Here is a 13,861-nt window from a genome sequence, read left to right on the forward strand (position 1 = left end):
CCTCCTAGCAGAGCGCTTTACGGAACATCTCCGGGATACCCGGACCAATCAACCACACCGCCCCGTGGCCCAACATTTCAACTTCCCCTCCCACTCTGCCGAGGACATGGAGGTCCTGGGCCTCCTTCACCGTCGCTCCCTCACCACCAGACGCCTGGACGAAGAACGCCTCATCTTCCACCTCGGAACACTTCACCCCAGGGCATCAATGTGGACTTCAACAGTTTCCTCATTTCCCCTTCCCCCACCTCACCCTAGTTCCAAACTTCCAGCTCAGCACTGTCCCCATGACTTGTTCGGACTTGTCCTACCTGCCTATCTCCTTTTCCACCTATCCACTCCACCCTCTCCTCCCTGACCTATCACCTTCATCCCCTCCCCCACTGACCTATTGTACTCTATGCTACTTTCTCCCCACCCCCACCCTCCTCTAGCTTATCTCTCCACGCTTCAGGCTCTCTGCCTTTATTCCTGATAAAGGGCTTTTGCCCGAAACGTCGATTTCGCTGCTCCTTGGATGCTCCTGAACTGCTGTGCTCTTCCAGCACCACTAATCCAGAGCCAGACTACTACAACCACTAGGACTCATAACAGCACACAAACCAATAGCCACTCTCAGACAACAACTCACCAGGACAAAGGACCTGATACCCAGCATGAGCAAAACCAACGTAGTATACAAAATCCCATGCAAGGACTGCACAAAACACTACATAGGACAAACAGGAAGACAGCTAACGATCCGCATCCATGAACACCAACTAGCCACAAAACGACACGACCAGCTATCCTTAGTAGCCACACACGCAGATGACAAGCAACATGAGTTCGACTGGGACAACACTACTATTATAGGACAAGCCAAACAGAGAACAGCCAGGGAATTCCTAGAGGCATGGCACTCATCCACTGATTCAATCAACAAGCACATCGACCTGGACCCAATATATCGGCCACTGCAGCGGACAGCTGGAACTGACAACCGGAAGCGGCAGATTCAAACCACTACAAATGCCGGAGGAAAGATCAAAGAAGCGCTTCACAGGAGGCTCCCAAGCACTGAGGATGTCACCTAGACAGGGGACGAAACGTCTGCAACACAAATTCCCAGCTCGGCAAACAGAACCACAACAAAACGTTTGCATTTATAATTGCTTATTTATTTTATGAAGAGTATGATGGTTAATGATTATCCAATTTCATTCTTCTACACTTTTCACAGGATATGTACCAGAAGAATTATATATTGCAAATGTGTAATATGGCTCACAATGTAATACTAGGCATTCCTACAACAGTCAGGCCCCACATTTTTCAACTCTGGTACTCCAGCATTTGCAGTCCTCACTTTCTCCTAGTTGATTCCTACAACAGTCACCCAATTTACACACAATAATCATGATAGCATGGGTTAGATTAAATGACATTCTTTCATATCATTCACTAATTCACAATTTTGGAATATCATATATGAACAAATTTACAAAACCATTGCAGTTTTTTTGTCAATACATATGATTATCTATGAGCTGAACTAGACCCTTCTTCCCCATTATCGAAGCTTGCTTGCTTATTGATGTGAGTTCATGAATAGCTCATTCAGTTTTCAACCTTCACCCTGTCCCGCCGAATTCACCGCTCTGGGGTGACCGTGTAATTTGCAAAGTGATTGCACCAGCCTAGGCTGAAAGTCGACTTTAATAATCTTTTGTCAAGTTCATTTCAACTTTTACAATGTCCGTCTCCTACTTCACATTGTTGTTAATTACCACCATGGTCTCATAAATCAGACACTGTAGCATTCAAACATCTTGACCATCATCAACATTCCTCACCCTGAGGCCTAAATAACAGAATGTAAATCTTCTAAACTGACAAATTCTCTGCAGCATTGAGATGACATTGTGGGTCAAGAAGTACAAACACTCAATGGACTTATGTGAACGACTCACTAATTTAATGTCCCTGCTAAAGTTGGCATTAGCTATTCTGAGCGATTTTTATTTCATATTCTGGCTTCTATGCAGCTCAGTTCTTAACAAGGCCTCAATTCCCTCAGTATTCTTGTGAATGCTTGGAAAGCTGTAGGTACTGGCTGATCACAAAAGAAAGATCAGTCTGAAATGTTAACTTTCTCTTTCCAAAGATGCTGCTTGTCCTGCCCTCATTTTCCAGCACTTTTTGCTTTTATTTTAATCTCCCCCAGCTGTAATATCTTGCTTGTTTTGAGAATAATGGTTCATCAGCACTAAAACAAAGTTTGCCCTCGATCTCTTATTAGAATGAGCACAGAGAGGAAATGTAAGCCCATTGGCTATTCAGTCTTGAAGTAATTTCTGTCACACAAATGTCAAAGTTACAAGCAATATTTTTTAGAATTTACCTTCCAGCAAAATTGGAAGTATATAACTAAAACACATGCTATTTAATTACTGACAATTTTATGACATAATTAAACCTTCAGTCATTAGATCACTGGATTAGGATAATTTTCTGTGGTTAGCTAGACCACTATCGTAAAATTCCTGCTAAATTCACTCAGAAAGCTGCCTGCCGCCCATGTGCTAACAGCTTTCTATTTGAGTAAGTACCTGTCCTTAAATAATGCCACAGGATCTTACCAGTCTTACTGATCCTCAGTTTACCTCATTCAAGAGATGGCATCCATAACAATATGGCACTCCCTCATTATTGCACTATAGTGTTGTCGTAGATTATAAATTCACTGGTTTATATTATCAAGTTTCAATACAGACCTCATGCTTTTCCACCATGCTCAAAGAGTGCAGGTTTATAGTGATAGGTGCATGCAGAAAAGTCCTCTCTCTTCTTGATAATAGCTTGAAGGTGAGACATGGTGGCTCAGTGGCTAGCACTGCTGCCTCACAGCGCCAGGGTCCCAGGTTTGAGTCCAGACTTGGACGACTGTCTGTGTGGAGTTTGCACATTCTCCCAGTGTCTGCATGGGTTTCCTCCCACAGTCCAAAAATGTGCAGGTCAGGTGAATTGGCCATGGTAAATTGCCTATAGTTATTAGGAGCATTAGTCATAAAGGGGTGGGTTACTCTTCGTAGGGTCGGTGTGAACTTGTTGGGCCGAAGGGCCTGTTTCCACACTGTAGGGAATCTAATCTAATCCCCTGAACACAAGCTGTCAAAATGCATTGTCCAGCTGGTTTTCAAATCACTCGAGAAAACAACCTTAAAAAGGCCATTACAGCACAAGGAAAGATAGGATTCAGATCTGCAATTTGAGCTGCCTGAAAATTCTGCAACACTAAGAATGCAACCTTGTGGATATTGCTAGCACTGAGCATTCAGTGAGTAGGATATGAGCCACTGTCTTGAAGAGAGATTGTGGAGAAGTTGTTTGCCTTAGGTGAGGAAAAGTGTGGTCTCAGATCAGTAACCCGTTCTAAACATTCTCTGACATTGTCTGATATTCAGTTCTTATTGCAATCATTGTGCATAATGAACAGTGAAGGACTGGCTAACTCATGGAAGATGTAGAGTTGGAATAAGGGAGGCATTTCAAGTTGGCAATCTGTAACTAGTGGAATGCCATAGGCTGGGGCCACAATTATTGACAATATATATATATATATATATGAATGACTTCCATAACAATATGATGGAAGCGATGTACTATCACCGTGGTTGTGGATGATGCAAAAATAGGTGGGAATGCAACTGGTTACCATGACAGAGTCTACAGAGGGATAGAGACAGAGAGTGAGTGGGTAAAAAACTTGGCAGATGCAATGTAACATAGGTGAATGTTAATTTATGCACTTTGGCAGGAAGAATAGAAGAGTTAAATATTATTTAAATGAACAATGACTGCAGAGAGCTGTAGCACAGAAAGATTTGGAGTTCTAATGCATGAGTCACAAAAACCTAACATCCAAGTTCAGGAGGTAGTAGGGAAGGTAAATGAAATGTTGGTCATTATTTCAAAAGGAATGGAAAAATAGGGAAGTCTTGCTAAAATCATATAAGGCACTAGTCAGATCACAGCTGGAATACTGTGAACAGTTTTGGCTGCCTTCTCTAAGGCAAGTTAAATTGGCATTGGAGGCAGTCCAGGGAAGGTTGATTCCGAATTATGGAGGAGAGTTAAGTAAATTCGGCTTGTACTTAGTGGAGTTTAGGTGAATGGGAGGAGACTTTATTGAAACATAAGATTTTTAGGGGGCTTGACAGAGCAGATGCAGAGGAGCTGTTTCCCTTTGTGGGTGAGTCTGAGATGAGAGGCATAATCTTAGAATAAGGTATTGCATATTTAAGACAGAGGCAAAAAGGAACTTCTTTTCTCAGAGTATGAATTTACCAGAGAGAACTGTTGTGGCTGGCTTATTCAAGTATTTTATAGTCTTGTGATCCAATGTCACACATTCAGATGAAGGCCCAAGACAAATTTCTAGCCCTTAACCCTTTCACACCATGGTACTATTAAAACACACAGAGGAAAAGTTTATAAATCAACTTTATGATATAATATCATAATATAATATCTTAATATAATATGTGCATATTGCATACCAATATTGCATCATAATATAAAAGGATCTTCAAAAAGAGTTTTGAACAACTTTTTTTTTAATCTTTCAATGGTGAGCTCTACTGACTGATCACTCAGGATTTTGCCTTTTCATTCAAAGTTGAAGCCATTTCTCATTATCAATTTAAACTTCTGATTCCTGGGGGAAGGATTGCTCCCTCGTACCAGTCCTGGATTTTTCTTTCAATGTACTTTACTTACATCCCTCTTGTCCCACACTCTTACTTTAAATGGAAATGGTAATAATGCAGTGTCTGCTTTAAGGTGTAACACCATTGTTGTTCTAAAACTGTGTATCCTCTGACTCACTTCAACAGATTTACAGGAAACCCCTAACATATATTAACAGTGCCTGACTTGTTACCTATGACTTCATTCATTTCATTGTGACATCTTTGTCCAGGATTTTGTATCAGAAATCCTCACTGACATTAGTGTGGGACTCAGCACTGGTTTATTGAACAGGGGTCAAGGTTTATAGCACAGCAGGGTCAGGGACATGTCCTTACTTCATACAGTAGCCGAGTGTTGCAATGAAGACCTAATCCCCCATTCCTGTTCAAGGCACGCTCCAGCTTTGAAGGCAATTATTAATGGAACACTTTGACCATTTGTTCTTTGTACTGCAGTATTGTGGCTTAGTTGGTAGCAATCTACCTCTGAATGTCAGGGTTCAAGTAATTTTAAAACAAAATGTTAACTTGGATTCTCTTTCCACAGATGACTCCAGACCTGCTGGAATTCTCCAGCACTTTCTGTTTTGCCTTCTGTGTTCAAGCCCCACTCCTGAGCTCCAGTACAAAAATCAAGGCTGATATTGTATGCAGTACTGAGGTACTCTTACATGTTTGAGGGGGTTATCTTTTGGTTAAGGCATTAAATGGAGGACCACGTCCAACCTTCTCAGTTGGATGTAAAATACCCCTGGTACTGTTTCACTGAAGGATGGGGATTTATCCTCAATGTCCTGGTCAATATTTAATCAACATTCAATATCACAAAAGCAGATTAGTCGATTGTTATCATGATAATGTTTGTAGGTGTTTACTTGTGCACAAAATGGCTGTTGTGTTCAGAGTTTAGAAGAATGAGAGGTGATTCTATTGAAAAATAACAGTACAAGATTCTGAGGTTGTGGACAGGGTAGACGCTGAAGCATATTTATAGAACTTTTATTCCCAAGAAGTCCAGAGAGGTCCTGGGTTCAAATTCTTAATGAGCTTGAGGGCGGCATGGTGGCTCAGTGGTTAGCACTGTTGTCTAGCAGAAAGGGAAGTGGGGTTAAGGTCATAATCAGATCAGTCATGATCTTACTGAATAAGGGAGTGGGCTTGACAGGCTGAAGGCCTACTCTCACTCTTATTTCTTATATCCTCATGTTCCTAAGTATATCCTACATTGTGACATGACAGAAAATATTTATTTGGCTGAAGAGGCTTCAAAGCATCAGGTGGTCATGAAAGGCACTATATAAATGCAAGTCTGTTTTTCTTTGATGTCAGATGTTCAGAGTGTTGGGTTTATGCAAGCTCAAGCAGTGAAATCACATCCAGTTTAACAAGTGCAACCATTTTATGATTGCAGATGAGGGCTCAATATCTGATTGACTTCTGCAAACAGGAGAAGATTTGAATGTCATGTGTGGGGACTTGTTAGCTCTACTCCACCTTCCCAGTCCCCAGAGGTTTAATGACTCGTAGATTAGATGTCCTCATAGACAAAAGAGGAAAAACGTGATTTTTAAGACTCTCTTATAAATTAGAACATGACAGTTACAGAAGGCGAGTACTTCAGCAAAGTACCCATTCCAAAAAGGGATGTTGCTAAAATAACGATGACAAAATATCCTTGGCAATCTGCTGCAGCAAGATTTCACAATAACCTGAATTCCGCTTGTCGGAGTTTCAGCTCAGCTCCTGTTGAAAATGGTTCAGACGTGGTTATGCAAAAAAACTATCAGAGAAATCCTCTGTGTCTGTGTCTGAGCAGTAATGATGAACGTTGTTCCACCATCATGGAAGGTATCCCTTAATTCCCATGGAGTGAATACATGCACGCATGTTGCGAACAGTTCCAGAATGTTTCAACGTGGATCCTCAGCAGAAAAGCAGAAAAGAATCTTCTCAGCTTCCTGCTCTCACTTATTATTCCACTGACTTCTGTGAAGTGTTCCTATAGAGCTTGAGTTGGGAAGACAACGCTGGATTTTTGAAGAGGTGCGAAGATGTAAGTAAGGGAAAAAGAAACAGAAGGGACAGGCTCAAAAGGGTCTAATTGACTTTCAAGCTCCTAACACTATAGAGTCATAAAATATCTACTATTGCAACAAGTTATATTTAAATAGCCTTTTTGATACAATGCATTTCACAGTAGCATTGTAAAGCAAGGCCTGACACCAAGGCACAGAGGGGATATTAGGTTGGATAACGAAAAGAGTTGGGTTTAACAGGCACTTTGAAGAAGCTAAGTGAGGTTGAGAGATGGCCATGGCTAAGGAAGGAAGTCCAGATCTTGAAGCTTAGGCTCCTGAAGGCATGACCATTAATGATGGAGTGATTACAATTGAGGATGCACAAGAGGCCAGGATTAGAGTAGTGGTGAGAGTGTTGCAGGGCAGGAGAGGATACGGAACTAGGAAGAGGTGAGACCACGAGAGACTTGAAAAAAAAAATGCAAATTTTAAAATCAAGATATCGAATGGCAACCAATGTCAGTAAGTGAGTGCAGGGGAGTGGGATGGGTACATTCAATCTATATATGACAGGTAATTCCATGGATTTATTTGAAAAGGCTCACCCCTCTGACCTCCACACTTCCCAAATCAGAACATCCTCAACAGAAATTCAGGACCTAGTTTCAGATTCCAAATCTTCAGGCAGAGGCAAAAATATTCAAGATGCACCAGTGATAGCAATATCAATGGAAACAAAATGACCAGTAGATGTCAGGTGAACGTTATGTGGTTTTCTAAGACACAAATTGAAAGGAATGGTGGTACATGCTGTTGTGACTTTGTCTACAAATCTGAAAGCATTAACAGTTCAAAATATTCACTCATGAGAATGAAGCTTGATGAAACAGTAAAATGTCACTGTGGGACTACTTCAAAAACAAATCACCAGTAATCTTGGTAAAACTGAAAAGAGGCATTTACATTTCCCAGCCAATTACTTTTATTTGGCATATTGTCCTTGTTATTTAGCCAAACAAAGCAACCAATTTGTGCAAAGCAAGATCTCACAACCAGTGAGATGTAAGACAGTGCTCCCTCAGCACTGCATTTACGTATCAGCCTAAATTTTGGGAAATCCTCTTCCTCAGCACAAAGGGTGCAATCACAAAACATAATTTGTTCTTTTTATTATTATTATTTTACAGTTATGGGTGATTTTTCAGTGTGAGAAGAGATCAACCAGCATTCAACAGACCAGTGATTAACTCCTTCAGAAGAGTGGGAGGCGGTCTCGTTTCACCAGAAACATTTGGCTATATTGTGTATGTTATTCAACCACTTCCCCAGAGATTTCAGTTTGTTTATGGTCATTGGTTCTTGAACATCCTTCACTGTGCTTGAGAAAGTGGTACTGAGACATCTCTGGAATTGCTGTGGTTTGCAGTGTTGTTAGAGAGGGAGTTCCAGCACATTGATCCAATATTAATGAAGGAACAGCAGAGTATTCTTAATTCAGATGTGTGACTTGCAGATTCCCTTCCAAGTGGTGGTAAGCTCAAATCACCCTCTGTTCTTGCTTTTGGCCTTGGGAGATGATGGCGAAGAAGCCTACTAGGCATTCTCCAATATGTCATCATGGAGATACAGGCAATACCAGACACTCCAACGGTGCATACAAGCTATAGGAGGCTTGTTTTGCCTTAAGGTGCATAAACTCAAAGTTACACAATCACTGCCAGAAAATATGTTATGTCACCGCATGATTCACTTATTCTAAAAGCTTGTGCATGTTGTGGAGGAGGACATTTGAATGTGATTTTCAAAGTTGTGAACAAATCCATGTGACTAATGGTGCCATTAAATCATGCCAAATAGCAGGAAAGTATTAGTCTAACCAATCTCCATTTATAACAAACATTCAGTCTGTTAAAATGTATTTGTTTATCTTGCTACCATGGGTCAGCAGGGTAACTGTTTTATAAACTGTGCACACATCAATGCCACACAGAGAAATGCCTGCGATTTAACTGCATCGGAGGGAAGTTCCTAACATTGTGTGTTGGGGAAATACATTGATAAGGTAGACTGGGAGAAGCCTAATTTGTGTTAGAGGAACCTTTCTGGGAATGGCATCGTTGGTCAGCCACATTGACTGTTTGAGTGTTCACTTTGTTTTAAAGGGATTCTCAGTTTGTGCCACTTGTACTTACATGACCATGCATATCATCCAGTCTCACCAAATAAAGGTGTCTCAGTCTTTTAAGTTTAAGTTTTTGTGAGGCTTTTCCCTTGACATGGAGCAGAGTGACCACAAGCAGAGTTACAGAAAGATCAGGCATCCTGAAGTTCAATGTGGCATGCATCAGCATTTTACCCATAGTTGTTCAATCTTACACATTGGAGTCTTCTTTTGGAGATCATCCCAAGTGCAGATCACACCTTCCCTGTTTTCTTTCCAATGAAATGCTTCCATAGGCACCAACCTCACCCAGGGGTCCTCGCATCTGTTACCCAGGATCACCATTCCAACAGAAATGTTTCCTTCAAGAGTCAATCTGGCTTAGTTAGTAGGACTCTCACCTTGGAGTCTGAAAGTGCTATGTTCAAAACCAGCCTTAGAACATGAACACATTATTTTGACTTATACTTAAACTGGAGCTACTACATTGTCCAACTCACCGTCTAGCACATCTGGTGTCTGTGTCCAGCCTGCCTGTTGGCACAAATGTGACCATTCAATGCCACTTCTCAAACACGAACAAAGGTCTTGGCTAAGATGTCTCTTCAACAAAACTATCAATATTGTTTGCTTTGGATTTGGTTTTTTGGCAGGGAACTGTGTATGAATGGGCTGCAATATTTACTGACATTTAAACACGGACTGCACTTTGAAAGTAATTCATAAACAATGCACTCCCATACAGTCAAATATACAACATGAACATGTATTCATAAAATATACTCATGAAATCAGAAAAATTAATTATAAAGATCACAAATTCAGGTTCAATACAGTTCTGGATTTGAGTGACACATTGTTCATACAACTAATAAACGATCCAAAATATTGAGAGAAATTACTTTGTTAAAGGAAACTGTCAACAATCTCTGAGGAGGAGCAAAATTCAGCCCTGGCTCCCACTGCAGATCACTATCTGCTAACAAAAAATGAGGAATAAGATATATCAGAGAAGTAGAGGATCTGATTCCACAGTCTGCTGCTGAGTCTCCTGCCCTTTCACTCACTCACTGTGTTCGTAAAGGTACACAGCATTAGCCACTTGGACCTAATCCAAACAAACAAACACATTGTGTCAGTGAATGTGAGGAAAGAGAGAAGAAAATGAGAGGGGCAGGGAAAGAAAATGCATGTTTATATTAAATGAACATGAAAAAGTAATCACATTGCTCTATCATTTGTACATTAATATTTTCTCTGTCCTAGCTGTTTTGTGTAAATCAACTACACATAAACTTTATCTTTTGTGTTTTAACCCCATCAATAATATTTCAGTGATTTACTGTTGTAAATCCAAGTTTTTCTAACCAGCCACTGTTTGGTTTGAATAGACTCTGAAACCAAAGCAGGGAGACTTAAAAGGTTGTGATATTGTACAGACATGCAAGAAGCTTGAAAGCTACAGCAGTACAGGAAGTTAGGATTCCTCTGCTTGAAACAAACACACTTTGACTGAGTATACTATTGCATATTCAGACAGACAGCACCTCTCAAAAAAATGCAGTATTAAGATAACCTTTCCATTAAACAAAATTAATCACAGTCCTCCTCTTAGACGTTTACAATATAGAGATTGTATTTCAAACACAAAGCAAAAAGTCCAGAAAAATATCTTTGTATCTTTCCAACAATATCCTTTCCCCATTAATTTCATAATGTACCCAGGCTCAAAACTTGTACATCAATCAAGACTCAGGATTAGTTTGAGACACAAAGGTCAGTGTTGTCACTCAACTTTTATTGGAGTGTAATCTTCTCATCAGAGTAAATGGAAGAAATGCATCCATTACAATCATAGAACTTGTCATTTGTACTGCATATCATACCAGGCAGAAGCATTTCCCACTGTGTAATGGTGACTGATTGTAACAAGTCAGTCAATAGTCATAGTCATCAAGAGTTGGAGAAAGTTTGATATTATGCACTAAGATTTTCAGACAAAACATATTGGTCCACTGTGGACATTTCCTACTATGTGTTGGTGTGAACATACTGCATAAACTTAGTGACAATACTGCACTGTTCTCAAATATTATTCATTTTAAATCTCCAAGAAAATTGGAAGAAGTGTGCCTGTGAGATAAGGATTTTTAAAATGTTATAGCACAAGAAGCTACTAAACTTAAAACAGTTGAAAATTTCAAATAACGTTTTGTTTATTTATGCAAATTTCCTTTATAGAATCCCTACAGTGTGGAAACAGGCCATTCAGCCGATCGAGTCTGTATCCACCCCTTACCCGAGCTCTTTCACCCCGCATTTCCCAAGCTGTAAATCCCTGGACACTATGGGACAATCCACCTAACCTGCACAATTTTGGATTATGGGAGGAAACCACAGAACCCCAACGCAGACAAGGGGAGTGTATGCAACCCCACACAGACAGTCGCCCAAGGGTGGAATCAAAGCTGGGTTCCTTGTGCTGTGAGGCAGCAGTGCTAACCACTGACCCAAAGATTCATCAAATTCATAATAGTATGGTAAGCTTACTGCTTTTGAGTTTTTGAAAAGATTTATAGCTCGGATTGTGGATGAGGTCGTAGACCACCAACCCTTTATGGAAGACGCACTAACTGTGTCACCTAGTGAGACGACTACAGAAAACTATAGCAGCTCGGCAAACGAACCTATGACCTGATTGCTTTCACTCAGAATATTACATTGGAATCTTCCACCAATGGAGAAATCCAGTGCATGGAGGTTGGGAGGGAGTGCCTCAATGCACAGTAAAGAGCTAAAGAAAGGGCAGTGCTTGTCACTGGACACTCGGGTGTTTTCCAATCTTCCTGGTGGTGAAAATTGAATAAAGATTCGTACACCTTGTGTCTTTCATTGTGTCTCACACCCGCACGCACACACACCATGGGTGCTGGGGAAAAAATAAGTACTACCGCAGTTAGGCGGTAGTGTGGGGTTTAAATAAAAAAAAAACCAGGAGTTGTTTTGTGAAGGGCAAAAAAAACCCCAGCAATGTTAAGAAAAAAAAAGAGCTAAAGGCAAGTCGGGCAGAGGATTATCCAGACTGACAGATGGTACTTAGCACAGGCTGGACCTTATTTCTGGAGTCTCTGTTCAGTTAAACTGCTATAACTCAACCCTTCCACTACCTCCAGGTTCTGCTGACCCCAACCTGCCCAACTCAAACCTTGGCCTCCCGTTTCCAGAATTATTCACAACCTGTACGCCTGCCGAAATCCCAGTAGTTTCTCTCAACAGTTCACAAAAAAAACTTTTAAATGTAGCCGCCTATGTCATGCACAAAAATTTGTCTCCGCATGTTCCCACATTCCCTTGTTCAAGGAATCTAAATTCTATCTCAACATTCCCAGAACCATGATCTTCCAACCAATTGCCTTGGATCCCAGCATTCCTGCTCTCCATCTAAACAAAAGTGTTCCAGAAAAAACTTAATCCGCTGCAGTCAAGCAGTGTCTTTGATAACACTCGATTAAAAGCAAAACAAAATGCTAGAAACCTGAAATAAAAACAGAAAATGCTAAAGGGTTCTGAAAAAGTGTTACATCCGACTTGAATCGTTACTTCTGTTGCTCCCAACACAAATGCTAGACTTACTGTTTTTCTCCAGCATTTTCTATTTTTTATTCCTTGATAACACTTTTAGCATGAGGCGATGTGAGGAACTCCACAGGACATTTGCTAATTGTGGCTTGTTTGTACTGTTTAACAGATCATCAGTATATTTAAAACAAAATGTTTTTGCACAACAAATCCTATTCTGGCTCACTGACTAGAACATTGACGCAATTCAGCTGATGATGTTGCAGTAATTGTTTCAATGCATTAATAATTGCTGGGCACAGTAAAATCTTATTCCACCCGTGTTTCTGAACAGTGTTATCCGATTTACCCACGACTAATGAGCTGCATGAAACTTTCTGCCAGTCATGGATATCAAAGGCTGCCCACACACCCCCGCCCGCTCCACCCTCTCCCCCAATGTTAGCTTGTACAATAAGCTAAGCCCGGCCATGACGCTGATCTTAAAACTTGCGCAAAGTCAGAATAGAAACGCCTGGTAAAAATCAGAGCTGCAGTGATATGTTGACAAGGCTGGGAACCAAACATGGGCGTCAAAAAAGCAGGGTCTCCTGTGTATTACAAAACTGTCAGAATGAGGTTTCTTTTTGATTCTCTGGCCTCTCTTACCTGCTAATCATTCGCAGATTGTCCTTAATGAATATAGTTAACATAACTTTTTTATTTTAAAAAAATAAAAAGTTTCTTCCTCCTCTTCTGAAGTTGCCTCATATTGTGTCACAGCTGCATGAGCTGTGCCTGGGTATACCACCCAGGTAGACATTATTTCCTCACGGAGCCAGACAATTCAACTGTGGAGGCATTACAACACAATCCAAGGCAAGAGAGCAGTCAATAGTGTACAGACCTCTATCATGCAGCGATGACATTCACAAATCGGAAAGGCTTGAAGGGATATGGTCTAAACACAGGGAGGTGGGACTACTTTAGTTTGGGAACATGGTTGACGTGGACTGGTTGGACCGAAAAATCTGTTTCCATGCTGTTTGACTCTATGACTCAAAATTATTAAAATTCCCTGAGGGTTTATCACTTGCCTAGTTGATGCCCTGTCACCACAAACTCAGGATTTTTGTTTTCCATTAAGAGCTTCCTCCTCACTGAGGAGGCTTCAGGCCAACCTAAATTCAACAACTGCTTTATTACATGAACAATGCTAAATAGGTTGTTGTTGAAACTGCGACTTTAAGTATTCTACACTGAAGGAAAGGGTGCAACAAATTTAACACTCCCTTAGTAGTGTCTGTTGCTGGCTGATCATAAAATAGCAATGCTAGGGTCATGGAAAAGTCTCACAACTCAAGTTTCTCCTCTTCCAGCAAGTTGGAAGG

General features: G+C 40.7%; 1 protein-coding gene and 1 long non-coding RNA gene across 2 annotated transcripts in view; both read right to left on the minus strand.

Annotated features, from left to right (window-relative positions):
- Positions 1-13,861, minus strand: part of acap3a (ArfGAP with coiled-coil, ankyrin repeat and PH domains 3a) — a 328,671-nt gene that overhangs the window by 298,076 nt on the left and 16,734 nt on the right. The gene's annotated exons all lie outside the window — the stretch shown is intronic.
- LOC148139779 (uncharacterized) lies at positions 7,906-12,883 on the minus strand. Its single transcript, XR_015753459.1, has 2 exons — positions 12,546-12,883; positions 7,906-10,020 (listed from the first exon to the last, which is right to left on the minus strand). It is a non-coding gene; the product is annotated as an uncharacterized LOC148139779 (long non-coding RNA).

This window comes from Chiloscyllium plagiosum, unplaced genomic scaffold (assembly GCF_037043375.1).
Source record: "Chiloscyllium plagiosum isolate Xiang-an unplaced genomic scaffold, Cpla_swu_hap1 HiC_scaffold_37, whole genome shotgun sequence".
NCBI lineage: Eukaryota > Metazoa > Chordata > Chondrichthyes > Orectolobiformes > Hemiscylliidae > Chiloscyllium > Chiloscyllium plagiosum.